The sequence below is a fragment of the Lonchura striata genome, chromosome 1, assembly GCF_050655825.1.
Source record: "Lonchura striata isolate lonStrDom1 chromosome 1, ASM5065582v1, whole genome shotgun sequence".
In the NCBI taxonomy this organism is placed as follows: Eukaryota; Metazoa; Chordata; class Aves; order Passeriformes; family Estrildidae; genus Lonchura; species Lonchura striata.
Genome location: NC_140703.1, coordinates 63,927,466 through 63,941,709, shown reverse-complemented (window position 1 = coordinate 63,941,709; position 14,244 = coordinate 63,927,466). Strand labels below are relative to the sequence as shown.

Here is a 14,244-nt window from a genome sequence, read left to right as displayed (position 1 = left end):
TGCGCACACACACACACACACATATATATCTATGTATATATATATATACACATCTATAATATACATATAATTACTTTAATATGAATTACTGAATATTACTTATACAAATCTAATGTATTGATTAAGAAAACCAACAGCATTCATATAAATGCTGGAAGAATTTTACCAGATTCTAAGAAATTTTTAAAATTATGGACAAGAGAGAAGAGTCCATGGATATAAAACAACAACAACAAAAAAAATCTGTTTGTGCAAACTGGGATTAATACATCATATACAGTGTGAGAAAACATAGGGAAAAGTCACATCTGAAAAGGTTGTCAAGAAGAAATTCAGTGTCCAACTAAGATTTTGATTTCTATCCAAGGCAGACCTCTCTAAAGACATATTACTGTGAGTCTCTGGAATCTACTAATAACAAGTACTTTCATCTGAAAACCTTTGAGTTGTCTAGGTTTCAATCTAATTATATAAATGAATACAATGCAGATTAATATTGCCCATTTAAAATAAAACCACACCAGAACAACAAAAAAAAAATTATTACTATTATTAACAGCCAAAATCCTCCTAGTATGTAAAATAAATACAAAATACATCTTTCTTTAAAGGGACCAGTTTGGGAGTGATCATTCTTAACTAGAATATAATAAAACTAAGTTAGTAGGATGTAGGGTATTTCACCTTTCTAGAAATCCCATAATCCAGCATTCTACATGATTTAGCTGAAGAGGGAAAAATAAGTAACTCACCTCCAAAAGACAATAAAAGAAAATGCCAACTCAGAATTTCTCAGAGCCTCATGCCTAAGGGACGCTGGAATCAGGGAACTATAGATTTAGATTCTGTGGTACTCACACAACTCAATTTTTTTTGGTTGTGGGCAAGTGCTTTAAACAATTTCCTGCTGATGATACTGTTTGCATTTCAGAAAAAACTTAACACAGCCCAAGCAGACAAGCAGCCTTTCTTTTTAGAGAGACAGAAAGTCATCATTTATACTGTTTCTATGTCTCTGCCTTTGATGTTTGTGTCCTGACTGTCCCCTGCAGCCTCATGTTTTGTAGCATTAGAGGCATGTAGGGAATTCCACACACAAAACAGGAGAAGCAATGGATTCAGCATGCTTGCTAGAATTAAATCATTATTTAGTGGGTGACCTGGGCTGCATCTGAGACTTCTGCAGCTAAATCTAAGTTACAACTAAGGCAGAATCCAAGCATCTTAAACATGACCCCTTGCAATCACGATTCTTCCCACAGACATTTTTCCTGTCTTTTCTCTAGTAATAAGCCTATAAATGCAGATACAATAGAGATGCTCTGAGGACAGTGGAAATAAAAGTTTGACTGAAAAATTACTGACCTTGAACACTGTTATCATTTCAACTGACATGATAAATAATTAAACATTTAGATTAAGATTCCTGGTTCTGCTATTGACTTAAGGTCCACATACAAGAATCTTCATGTCCAAAAAGTTTGCAGAAATCTGATCCCAAATTTATTAACCCTAAATCAGGACACACATAGAAAAAGCTGTCTGACTGACATGATATTGTCAGTCAGACTTAGCAACACAGAAAGGTGCCATGCTTGCTGCAAACATCTGCAGCCTCTTCTGCTGTGAAATGCTTCTACTATTGCACAAATCCCTTAACACTATCAGCCAATTTGCACTGCAAACCTCACATTTTACTGCTCAAAGTGATGTGAAAGTGGTTTTTAGGATCTGCAATCCCACTAATAAAGACTTTAAAATCGGTATGTTTTAAACTTGTTTTGGAATTTGAAGTTTAAAATTTGATCTTTTTGGTGTTTTATGTGACAGACTCCTTGATTCTCCACAAGGGACGCTTTACAGATCACTTAAATGAGGCATTATTTTCTACAAATCTCAAGCAAGTTACCACATATGGGAAGTACGTAAGCTCAAATACTTAAGAGCATCTATGACAAAGGCTTCTCTTGATGAAAAGCTTTCAGCAGTGCTAATAAATGTCTATTACCTGGAAGAAATTATCTGGAAAAGCAGTAAGCTGGGACCAGAAACAAAGATAAGCCTATACCACTGCAGTCTTCTCTTCAAATTCAATTTGCTTCGTAACCAGATATGTTTTGGAAAGTAACACACCCCCTGCTTTGGCATCCAAAATGAACCTGGAGCCAGAAAGAAATATGTAAGGAATTTACCTGTGCCAAACAAGGGGCCAGGGATGAAACAACTGAAGAAGAAAGAAGATACATGCATACAGTGGAGTTCCTTACTATACATTATGTATGGATCAATATATCCCTCAATGAAAGAGCTGAGACAAGAAAATTGCTCAATAGCTGTAAAGTAAATGTGCCCTTTGTGCAGAAATCTTTTTATTGCTTCACTATTGTCTAGATGTAGGAGTTGAAAATGTTCTGTTGTTGAACCATGAGGGCTCAAGGCCTGAAAACCACTTAATTAATTAAGACAATTCACCTGCAATTGCAATGTCATTCCTCTCCCCCTTTATCATACATCAAGATCTACTATGAATGGATTCTATGTAGAAGCACAAAGACCAATAGCAAAGCAGTTATTTTATCCATATGTCTTCCCCACTGGACTGCTCTTCTAGAGCACCACTCTCCTATGTAGCCAGGTTTCTTGTAATTATATAGAAGTATTTCACAGCAGTTTGATATCCAACTGGACTCTAGACTAGCTCTGGCATTAATTTTTTTAAAATCCCTTTTGTTTTCTACCAAAACTCATTTTTAGCCAAGCAAATCAAGCTCTTCTACTTTATATTTTCTCCTGAATATCCTAACAGTTCTTATTCAAAACACCTGGAGTCAGCTTAATTTCATCTTTTGTAAACATGAGTTATCAAATTACAGCAGAAATCTCAGCAGAATCCTGTAAAAATCCCAAGCTATACTAACAACAACTGTCCTGATGCATTTTACAATCACAGTAAGCTTTACAGATACATTACACTGGAGATAATATTTACCTAGTGAGTCAAATAGATAGCTTGCTTGCTTCTTCCTCCTCCTTAGCAAGTTTCAAGTGAGCTCCTCATCCATAATTTATTAATATTATACACAACTTTCCATTGTATATAACTGAATTTCACCCAGTTCAGGGTACCATTCAAAAACCACTCCTTTGGACAACTACTGTATGTTCTTGATTTTTTACCATTTATGGAATATGGATCTCTTGTGCCATTATAGTTGTCTGGATGATCAGCTTTGCTGAAATACCAAGTATTTATAGAATGCCGTATTAGCTGAAAGACACCCAAGTGCATTGATTACTGAGTGATTAAAGAGGAATATATTTACATCCTAGGCTGTCTGTGCATCGTGCTTTAGCATTCAATACTTTCCTATTCCATTAAAATTTAGAACCTTTAACAAAATAAAGGTTATACTGAGTCTGCTGAAGTTCTTTGGAAATAGTGATGAAAAGCATTCTGCACTATGCTTTCAAGGGAACAGGCAACACACAGGTATCTGGCCTCAAGACTCCACTGCAAATCTGCAATTCTTTACACCTGCATTTTCTAGTCCTTTCTGCTTCCCACTGGCCCCCATATCTGCCAAAACTATATCCTAAATAGATCTAACCTTACCCAACATTAAGCCTCTTTTTCTCTGTGGAATGTTCTGAAGCACTTCAGACCTTTTTCCCAGCTCTCTGAAGCTGCACAGAAATGTTTACTGTACTATTTGCTTAGACCCAGCAGCACAGTACCACCATACAAGATGATCCAGCAATGTACATTTATGTGCTTCTGAAAAGAACTCAAACCCAATACCCTTCTGTTTAACTACTGTCACCAACATGAGAGCAGATTCTTTCCCATAAAAATAATGGATCTGTTTTTCAGTTGAGAGGACAAGGCTCAGTAACAAAAAAAAAAAAAATCAATCCCCAAAAAACCAAACAAAAAACCCAAACCAAAACAAACAAACAAAAAAAGACAACAAACTGAAATTCTATGAACATAATGCACAATTGGAAAGCTATTGTGAACAAATCAGTGCTCTGTATGGCATTTGAAAGCTCAGACAGAGGATGAACAGAGAAAGCTGTGTGGGCATAATAACAATCTACTATGTGTCATATCTTTGCTGGAAAGTGATGCAAGGAAGCTCTGATGTGTATATAGCTGCAATTAAAAGAAAAGATAGGGTATTTCCAGGGTACATTTTCCTCCTGTTCATGCAATTTTCCTTTTCATAAGCATTAAAAGGGTGTAGTAAGCATAAAACCATATCTTTTACAAATATTTTATTGAAAATACCACTACATATCATGTCAGATTTACAACCTGTGTAGAAATGCACTAACACACATGGGCCACAAGTGAAAAAATGATCAAACCATCAATAATTAATCAAAAGCCTCATGCTTGACAGTGGCCTTTATCCATTTCTAATACAAGTCAGGTAAATGACTGGAAGTTAGTCTCACACTAGCCAGTCCTCTGCACCTCTGATCAATATTTGTTGATACTCACTCTTACTTTTCAACTCTCTTAGCAGGTGATTTTTAGAACTCATTCATGTTGGAATAACTTTAACTGGTTCCAGTTGTTTAGACTGCCCTTGTAACTTACTAAATATTTTCACTCATTAATGCATTGCATAGCCATCAGATGCTCACCAAAACTGCACCACCAACAGTGGCAAACTCTTACTGGGAGATAGTCACTTTGCTTTTGACCCCAATTCAGAAAAAAATTATCTTTCAGAAAAAACTTAGTTTAGCTTCTCAAATTCCCAAACTCACCTTGGGCTTTAGGCACCCCAAGGATCTGCCTGCAAGCTTTAATTGTATGTGCCGTCATTTGAAAAGTAAGAGTAAAAAGTCAGGTACTGAATTTTAAATCTAGGTAAGAGTCAAAGTACCTTTTTTTTTTTTTTTGGTACATCTAACAGAATCTGATCCAAAATCATTGCCCAATCACAAAACAAGAAACAAAATACAAAGTAAAAGGAAAGCATAACAAAAAGAAACTTAAGTATGTGTCATGTAATTTTTCAAATCTGCCTGCTGCTTAAGAGCTTTACTGAGATGTCTCTTGGCTACATAAACTGAAAGAGTTAACACTGTCCATTCAACCTCTGAACTGTACAGATCATCCAAGGGAAACACATTATATACAGTATTTATGAAAACGGCCCATATATCAAAGCAAAAGGATAAATGAAACTTTTGAGGAATAGGCTACTGGAAAAACAAATTGAGATCAAGCAAAGGAGATAAACCATATCCTCACTGAACAGCTGATTAATCAAAAGGGAGGGAAGGAAGGTGTCATAAGCTTCTACAGAAGCTCCAGTGCCATTAGCTGAGACCCATCTACAAATTACTGGATGCTATACAATCTTGAAAAAATCTGAAGCTCTTTGAATGATGTCTAGAGCACCTGCCCTAGACAACTGAGTGTTCTAATACAACTGGAAAGCCTTTTGCAGTGTGAGAAAGAGCTTCTCTCTGGCATAAAGAACCAAGAACAGCAGCATGGATAGCTGTATCCACTTCCAGTGAATTTGACCCTTCTTACTTTGAAACCTCTTATGATAACACTTTTTCTTAATGGCTGTACGTGGCTGAACTTACTTGTAACCAGTCTTTAATTCACATTATACAGGAGCTATTTTACATTTGTGCACAGCTAGCCTATATGTAATGACCTTGGTTATCTTCTGTCTCTTCTTCCTTTCCCTCATTTGGATAATAAACTGCTTTAGATGTAAAACAGATTGCTGTATGTCTTCAAAAGGAAAAAGGGAACTTATATTACCATGATTTTAAATAAAGTTTAAGAGTGACATGATCATGTAAGTCATGCAAGCTGACAAAACCTCAGTCATTTCACAGACAGCCAGAAAAAGATAGCTATTAATTTACTAATAATAACACATGCACAGCCACATCTATCAAGCCATGTGCTGCTTATTCATCTATTACTACAAAAAAACCCAAAAAAACCCAAAAGCAAAACCAAGAACAGAGTAAAAAATCCCTGGATTCAAAGTATTAGCATTTAGTTAGATACTACATTCTTGCAAGGACAGACAACTTATTAGCTTTGTACAGGTGAAAATGAAGGAAAGGGAGACTAACCTCCTGGGTATCCAACAACTTTTGGCATCAGAGAAGGCATGGAGGCAGAGCAATGCCAGCTTTTAAGCTTGTTGGCATGGTCACGACAGCCTGAGCATGCATGAGGAACTAGCTTTCTTTTGAGAAATTCTGGAAAAACAATGGTCACAAGAGCTGCTCCACAACTATGAAGGCTGTTTTCCTTCCCAGTGTGTCTGCAACCCATCACAACTACCAAGGGCCTGACAGTGGCAGTGGCACAAGATAAGGCAGCCATGACTACAGGTGGGCAAGAGTAAACCAAGATCAATTCAAAACTATTTTCTACTAACAGTAATTCTGTGATAGAAGTCTGAATAGTTTGACAGCTAGAACTACACTTCAAGACTTCAGCAATACAACTTTAATTGCACAGGGTAGAACTATAAGAAACTCTCCTGAGGTCTCATCTAACAATGTACAGCATTTTCCAACAGCTGACACACCAGCCTGTATTTGTACTGTACATAGTTGTGAAAGAGGACCCAGCAAAAGTCCTTTATGTACGAAGTTCTAGCCTTTCCATTTTCATGAAACGCAGTACAAAGTCCATTTATAAACACTTTTTGAGTTTCTACAAAATAAAAACACCATTTGTTTTTAAATAATCAGATAATTAAATTAAGGAACTTCTTCCATTCTTTAATGTTAGCAATGTTCATGAATCTTTATTATTTCAGTTAATTGGATTGCATCCAATTAAGATAAAAAAAGTTTAAGCTGTCAGTTTAAGTTATGCTAAATGTTTGTACATTAAGTGAAAATACTAAGTAAAATGCCCATAGCTCTAATTTTTTTTATTTAATTCAAACTGTTTACATTAGACAAACTTTCTACTTAAACTACTACTTCTACTAACTCTTCAAAGAAGAGCTCTTTCCAGTTTTCCCCCCTTCTTTTCTCCCCATAAAGCAAGTAATATAGCACTATTTCTCTCCCATCAACAGCATAGTCACAGAAGAAATCGGATTAACTGATTGCAGTGCCCTGGGAATACTGTAATATTGCCAGACACAAACCTGTCAAGCCTAACATGCTTCATACAAGACTCATTGAACTGATTGCAGACTAAAGCAATAACAGCACCTGAATCTCAGCAGCTTGAGTTAATACTTCACAGCCTTGGGGGCTAGACATGTCTGACTAGAGTAACAGAAACCAAGTTTTAGAGGCATTCTCCAGCTGCAACTTAGTGCTGTAAATTAATTCCCAACATGCACCACCAAGAACCAGTACCATCCTTGTAAAATGTGATGTTAGTTGCTCATGGAAATGGATGAGCTCAGAGTTCAGGTGCTTGAGGACAAAGACATTCATTGAGGGTACAACTGTGAATCAACACACCTAAATGAGGCACTTTCAGGATGTAGCCTTATTTATTTCAGCTTATAATAGCCAGGCTTTAGCTCCAAAATGGAGACATCTCGTTTAGGTATCTAAAATTATATGCCTGCATGCAAGTTAGGACTTTCAACTCCCATTATAGCAAGTGGAGACCTACTTGGTACAGACAGTGGAGCCTGGAGAGCTATTGAGTGCAAACTGATGTCAGCTGAAAAGCACTGAGTGCACTCTACCTAGTGACTACATCTTCACTAGTTTCAATAGGAGCTTAGATCCAAGGCCACATATAGAAACACACATTTAGACACCTAAAATTAGATGACTTCAGTATGCAGCTGAAGCACTGATATTTCAAACAAAATGTCTCCAGAACCTTCCTATAGTCAGGCTGAGTTTGCAGTGGGGAGATTGCAGTGTAGTCAAAAAAAAAGGAATAAAGGAGAAGATTAAAGAAGATACAAGGGAAGATTAACTGATCTGAATATACTGGAAAATCAAACAGGAAAAGGAGGACCTGACTGAACACTTTACAATGAATATAGTACCTTATGAACTCACATCTCAGAATGCATGAAATAAGACAGAACAAAAGTTAAAAAAATACCTATTAGAAGAATGAGAAATAATTCTTCTAATAGAGAGAGCAAAAAATATTAGACACATTTTATCCATATAAAGATATTGACTCCCTTAAACACATTTTATATCGAAAACAATGGCAGAAAACAATGTTTTTCCTAAGACACACTACAATCAACATCACAAGAGAGATGAATTAATGCATTCCCTTTTTTTCCTTAATTTGCTACTGCAGAAGAATAGAAAACAAGTCTAGTTTACTTTTAAATCAAACTTTTACCAAATTCAATTTGTTCTGGGAATAGAATGTTTTAGAAGTCTAGTATTTATAATACTAACAAAGTAGGCATAACAGTAATGTGAGCTGCTCTGGCAGAAAATCAGCATGATAAAGTAAATTTTTCCAATAACAGCTTCTTGTGTCATCCTTGCTTGCTTCTTTAATGGCTCAGTGAGACTGGGACCACAAAGACCTGGTCAGTCATCAGAATTAATGGAGGAAAAGGTCGGGCAGTTCCCAGAGAAGGCTCCATTACGAGGTTAATTCTCATGGTCACTCTCAGAGCAGAGAGAGGCCAAGCTGAAGAACAGAACTCTGGATTTCTGTGTTTTATTCTTGTCAGGAGAATGACCTTGTTTTGCACTACTTTGAAATTTTCATTGAGTTAGCACAACAAATTTGAAAGATGGTTGTGACTCTAGAAGACTGCCTCTGTCCTACTGCAAGAGTGCCTACAGAATCAAGGAGATGTGTCTGAACCCAGCTTTAGTTCAGCAGTTGTACTAGAAGAGCTGCAGCAGCAGGGCTTACAGGCAAGTTTTACCTGCCAATAGTAGTTGACTTATAAACTGAACTTTTGCTACATGTCAAAGCCAACACATGGGCATTCGACATGCACTGCACTGAGGGCTTAAATCCATCATTATTTCTTTACTTACTAGAAGTGTATTTGCTATATCTCAATCTAATTTTTAGGCTAACCTACCAGTAAAAGGTAGAATGGTTAAGTCTTCAACAATATTTACAAGGGCATTCATACACCCTGTTTATCAATCTAACCTATAAAAAGAGTAGCTCCTACTTAAAATTATTTTCAAATGAGACAGTTCCAAATCAAGCTGCTACAACCATGTTTTGCGCTTCATGACCACTTTCCCTCATTATCTTGTTTCAATACAAAATGGAATTATGTCTCCTCTGCAGTCATACTCCCACATAGCTGGCCAAGACTAATATTATTTTTAGTTTGAGTGCAGATATCTAGAAATAAAAAAACTTCAATTTTTAAAGAAATTGTGTATATTGAAGGTCACTCCCGAAAAGAGGTGCTTTAGAGTTAAGCTACTCCTATAGACTTGGCTCTGACCCTCTGCACAGACATCCTTAACCAAGAACTAATTAGCTGCAAATCACTGTAGCTTGCTCTGCCCCCATATTTTCAGTTGATTTATCTTAGCTTCCCTCAATGCCTTTTATAAAAGCCCTCTAAATGCTTCCAGTGGAGATCCTAAAATTAGTATGTAGAGAAGGAAGTTAATCTAAGTATCCATATCCAGTTTCAGTCTTACATAATATCTTTAGTCTTCTACATAGAAGGAATGTTGATGACAACTGAAATAATCTACCATTTAGGGTGAGGATGTTTTGCGGGATTATTTAGATGTTTTTTTTAATTAACTGATACACAAGACCTTACATCTCTTTTTAGAAGGCTACTGTGGAGAAAAACTGCAAATCGTCATTAAAAATGAAAAGGAAACCAAATAAACTTACAGATGCTGTAATGCAGCATTTCAGTATTTAGAAACGAGAAACACATAAATGGAAACAAGGATGAAAATTTAGTTTCTTCTCAGCTACAGAAAGAAAAAAGAGCACCCAAAGCACCTTCTCTGGCTGGCTTGAGTAAGCTGTCCTTAATGGAAGCAGGAAAATCAAAGCACTAGGTCTCTGTAATACACATCCGGGTTTACTTTTAAGGGGTCCATTACTCAGGCTATAAAGCTACCTAGAAGACTAGATATGCTCTAGGAGAGAACTCTTGGTAATAGTATTTTATTTCTTTTGCTATTTTTTCCATTATTAGAGAGCTGTGTATTTAAATAAATGTTCTTTTATTCCTAAACTTTGCCCAGTGCTAATGTGGATATCAAGTAATTTAACAAACAAGATATGATATTTCTAGACGTGATGTCACCTTTTAAGTCTATAAATGTGACCACTACTGCAGTGCCAGGTATCTTTGTACATTATAAAATTACCACAGAATGACAGCACATACTTCCTCCACTTACCACAGTGGTTTAGGATTTGATAATAACCTATAGTGGTCTTCTGAAGGAAGCACCCCCAATGACCATTAGCAACTAAAAGTCCCATTCTCAGGGGGCTGTGGCAACTCGTACAGAATTAGGTCTTTAACCACTTCCAATATTAAAATAAAACTCAACACCAAAGCAGAAGATGATATTTGAACAAGATAAATGTAGGGGGTTTTGCTTCAAATGTACTTAAATCTTAAATAGCAGTTACTTTCAGATTTTAAGATGCTCAGTCTGCCTATCTGTAAAAAATCAAAACCGCACCAAGCCTGACAGCAGAAAAGAGTAGAAAATATATTAAAAGCCACCCTGCAGAAAAATTTGGGATACTGGTGGATGAAAAACTAGACATAAACTGTCAATGTGTACTTGTAGCCCAGACAGCCAACTGTACCATGGGCTGCATCAAAGGCAGCATGTCCAGCCGGGCGAGGGAGGCAATTCTCCTCCCACCTGGAGTCCTGTGTTCCTCAGCACAAGACAGACATGGACTTGAAGACGGTCCAGAGAAGGGCTAAAAAAATGGCCAGAAGGTTGGAGCATTTCTCCTGTGAAGAAAGACTGAGAGAGTTGGGATTGCTCAGCCCAAAGAAGAGAAAATGCTGGGAATACCTTATTGCAGTCTTTGATTATATGAAGAGGTTTATTAAATAGATGAAGACTTTTTATCTGGGCGCATTGTTACAGGTCAAGAGGCAGCATTTTAAACTGAAAGAGAGGAGGTTTAGATTGATATAAGAAAGAAATTTTCATGAGGGTGGTGAGGCACTGTCATAGGTCTCCAGGAGAAGCCATGGATGCCCCATCCCTGGAAGTGTTCCAGGCCAGACAGGATGGGGCTCTCAGCAACCTGGTCAAGCAGAAGGTGTCCCTCCCCATGGCAGAGGGGTTGAAAGTAGATGACCATTGAAGGTCTCTTCCAACCCAAACCATTCTGTGATTCTGTAACAGTTTTATTCACAAAATATTCTGGGTAATGGACAGATTTGGCTTTGCAAAGCTCATGCTGATCTTAGAATAAACTAAAGTTTGTGTTTCACTACTGTAGTCTCAGAATTGATGTATCTTCTTTTCCTCTTGAATTCCTTGAAAACATTTTTCAGAAGAATTTTATTTCTTATTCCAAAGAGAAAAAAATAGGTTAAGCTTGCTTAACTTTTAGCCCAGAACCTAACCTTAATACTGATACTTCATTTAATTTCAATGTATGAAGCATTTATGACTCATTCTAATTTACATAAGTCTTCTTACTCTATTATGTAGATGGCAATTTTCCTTTGCAGAGACATATAGAACATGGTCTCTCTTATTGTGTCAAGTAACATTTAATAGCCTTTAGCTGTAACTTGGGACTGTTACAAAATGTCCTCAAGATGAGTCATCTTCATTCATTAATTCTGCAATAGGAAGAATTCATGAATGAGTGATCTGCAGTAATTCATTTCTACAAAGAGAATCCATTCATACATTTCAAACCTGATTTTCTGAATCACTGTAATGTAGCGGATTATTTCATATTAACAGAAGAAAAATTTGGCTTAAGGAAAGTTCCCACAGAAGGCTGTGTATTTCTAGTATATGCAAAAATTTTCATATATTTAAAAGACCTCTTTTGAAAACAAACATTTTGATCTAATACATGGGTAAACAGACAGATATGGTCATATGGTCATATCTATCTAGCAAGAAATGCATGGTGTTTTTGTAAAGTTAGATTGAAAAATAGTTTAAATTGAAGCTGCATCAAGGGGCAGCATGAGTTGTCACTATCAGACAAATCACTAGGCAGGCAAAGAAAATATTTTATAATATCCAAAAAATATGGCCATTGGTACACAGAAGTGCTCAATCAAAGCTGTATTTAAGTCAAAATACAGACAACAGAAACCCAGTTATGATCCAAGACTGCTAACTACAGAAATATAAAGTACCCATGCTTCTTATTCTACAGAAATAAAAGATAAAATACATGTTATTTTAATTCATTAAAAGGTCACCAAAAGAAAGGCATGGAATTCACCAAGGATCAAGGTCCCCTTAACCATCATTGCTCTCCTGCCACTCTTAGGAGATTTCAAAGCAGGAATTATACTTAAGAGTCTTTTCACTCAATATTATTCACTCAATATTCCACTGCCATGGAAGAGGACCACAGAAAGAAGCTGCTTCTCACTTAATGTAGTTCCAAACCAGTCAAGCTTTACAGACCACCTGTGAGAGCAGGTATGTGTAAGTCAGTACAAAGACCTGCATGTAAATGCAGAATTTTCTTCAGAAGTGAATTTCACAGAAAATGCATTGTGTGCTTCTCCATTAACTAGTGCTTTAAGTTTTCATTACTTCATTTACTCAAGGACAGCTCTAAACAGCCATTTTATTGATACCTCTCCTTTCTCCTGCAGTCACTAACTCTCATCATTTTCAGGTTGAGAAATTTTACCCTATGTACTGTGTTGCCAAAGTAAGGACAGTTCTCTTTAAAAATAGAACAGATGACAAAAACAGCACAAAGATTGACAGAGCATCTGAATGTTTCCAACAGGCAAATATTTGATGCAAAGAAACACAATTAACATTATGGTTAGATTTATTAACAATCCACATTGACTTCAGCAGACAGCACAATATCAAGGTGAATTGACCAGCAAGAAAGCACAAGAAAGATTTAGAATTAACCAAGGAAGCACGACTTACCAAATCATTCAAACTAATGTATTTGGCTATCTGCACTTCTCTCTGGGATCCATAAGCAGCTCACTATTTCTCAACTTCGACTCTTTCATTTTAGTACTGTATGTACATAATTTCAATTTTTTCTATCATACATCACTGCAAAAACTGCATATGTGTTCTTTGCAGAGACTTTTATGCCAGAGAATTTAAGAGACTTTTAAGTCAGTCATCTTCATGCTTGCTTTCTAAAAATAAACATCTTTGTACAGTCATCCAAACCATTCTCATTATATATTTCCGCATCTATAACTATGATTTCACCTAACAACTGAGTGTATACAGTGAAGAAAAAATCAAGGAACTGATGTGTGCTTGCTTTCTTTCTTACTTTCAAGACAACGCAATAGATTCCTGCAGCTGTAATCCATTTTGCAGACTGAGAATACATTTTGTAGACAAGTCAAGGGCAAACTATGTTTGAGAAATTGTGGCAGAATAAAAAAAGGACCAATACCAAATTACTCTCTGTAGTTTACACCATCTAAAATAGTTTATTTTATACAAATCTCTGCACAGAAAACCAAACAATAGACACTCCTCATGAGCTGCAATAAATATAATGAAAAAGGAACAGTATCAATTACTAAGGGAATTTCTTCTTTAAGGCAGACAGACTCAACAACTCAAAAGGTAAAAAGATCCATTGGTGTAGCACTCAAAAACACATAAATGTCTCAGAAGTGGCAAGAACAGACCAGAAAAGCAACCTTCAAAAGATCAGGTGCAACTCAGGTTCTGTATAAAGATTACTGAATTCACACATATGAAAAAAACTTTATGTCCCCTACTTTACTACCAACTATAATCCACAATTTCATCTCCAGGAAAGGGGAAAGACAAGAAGAATATCTATGTGACAGGAGGTTTGCAAAAGCTGTGGTACTGATTTGGGATGTAGTTTTCCAAATTGCAGTGCTATTTTTCAGGGAAGTTGTACCATTTTTCAGGGAAGACCGTACCTCAGCTTACACTTAGTGAGTCCCAGAAAAAATCAGGTAGTAACTTGCTCATGCTCACTTTCATATATAAAGGATGAAGAAATCCACAGCTGAATCAAATCACAATAAGCAAGCTACCTACTCCAAAAGCAAGAGGCACCAGGCAAGGATAAAAGCTGTACCACAGAAGGTT

The 14,244-nt window shown here is 36.5% G+C and overlaps 1 protein-coding gene across 9 annotated transcripts in view; it reads right to left on the bottom strand.

Moving 5' to 3' along the window:
- Window positions 1-14,244, bottom strand: part of FNDC3A (fibronectin type III domain containing 3A) — a 111,934-nt gene that overhangs the window by 59,043 nt on the left and 38,647 nt on the right. The gene's annotated exons all lie outside the window — the stretch shown is intronic.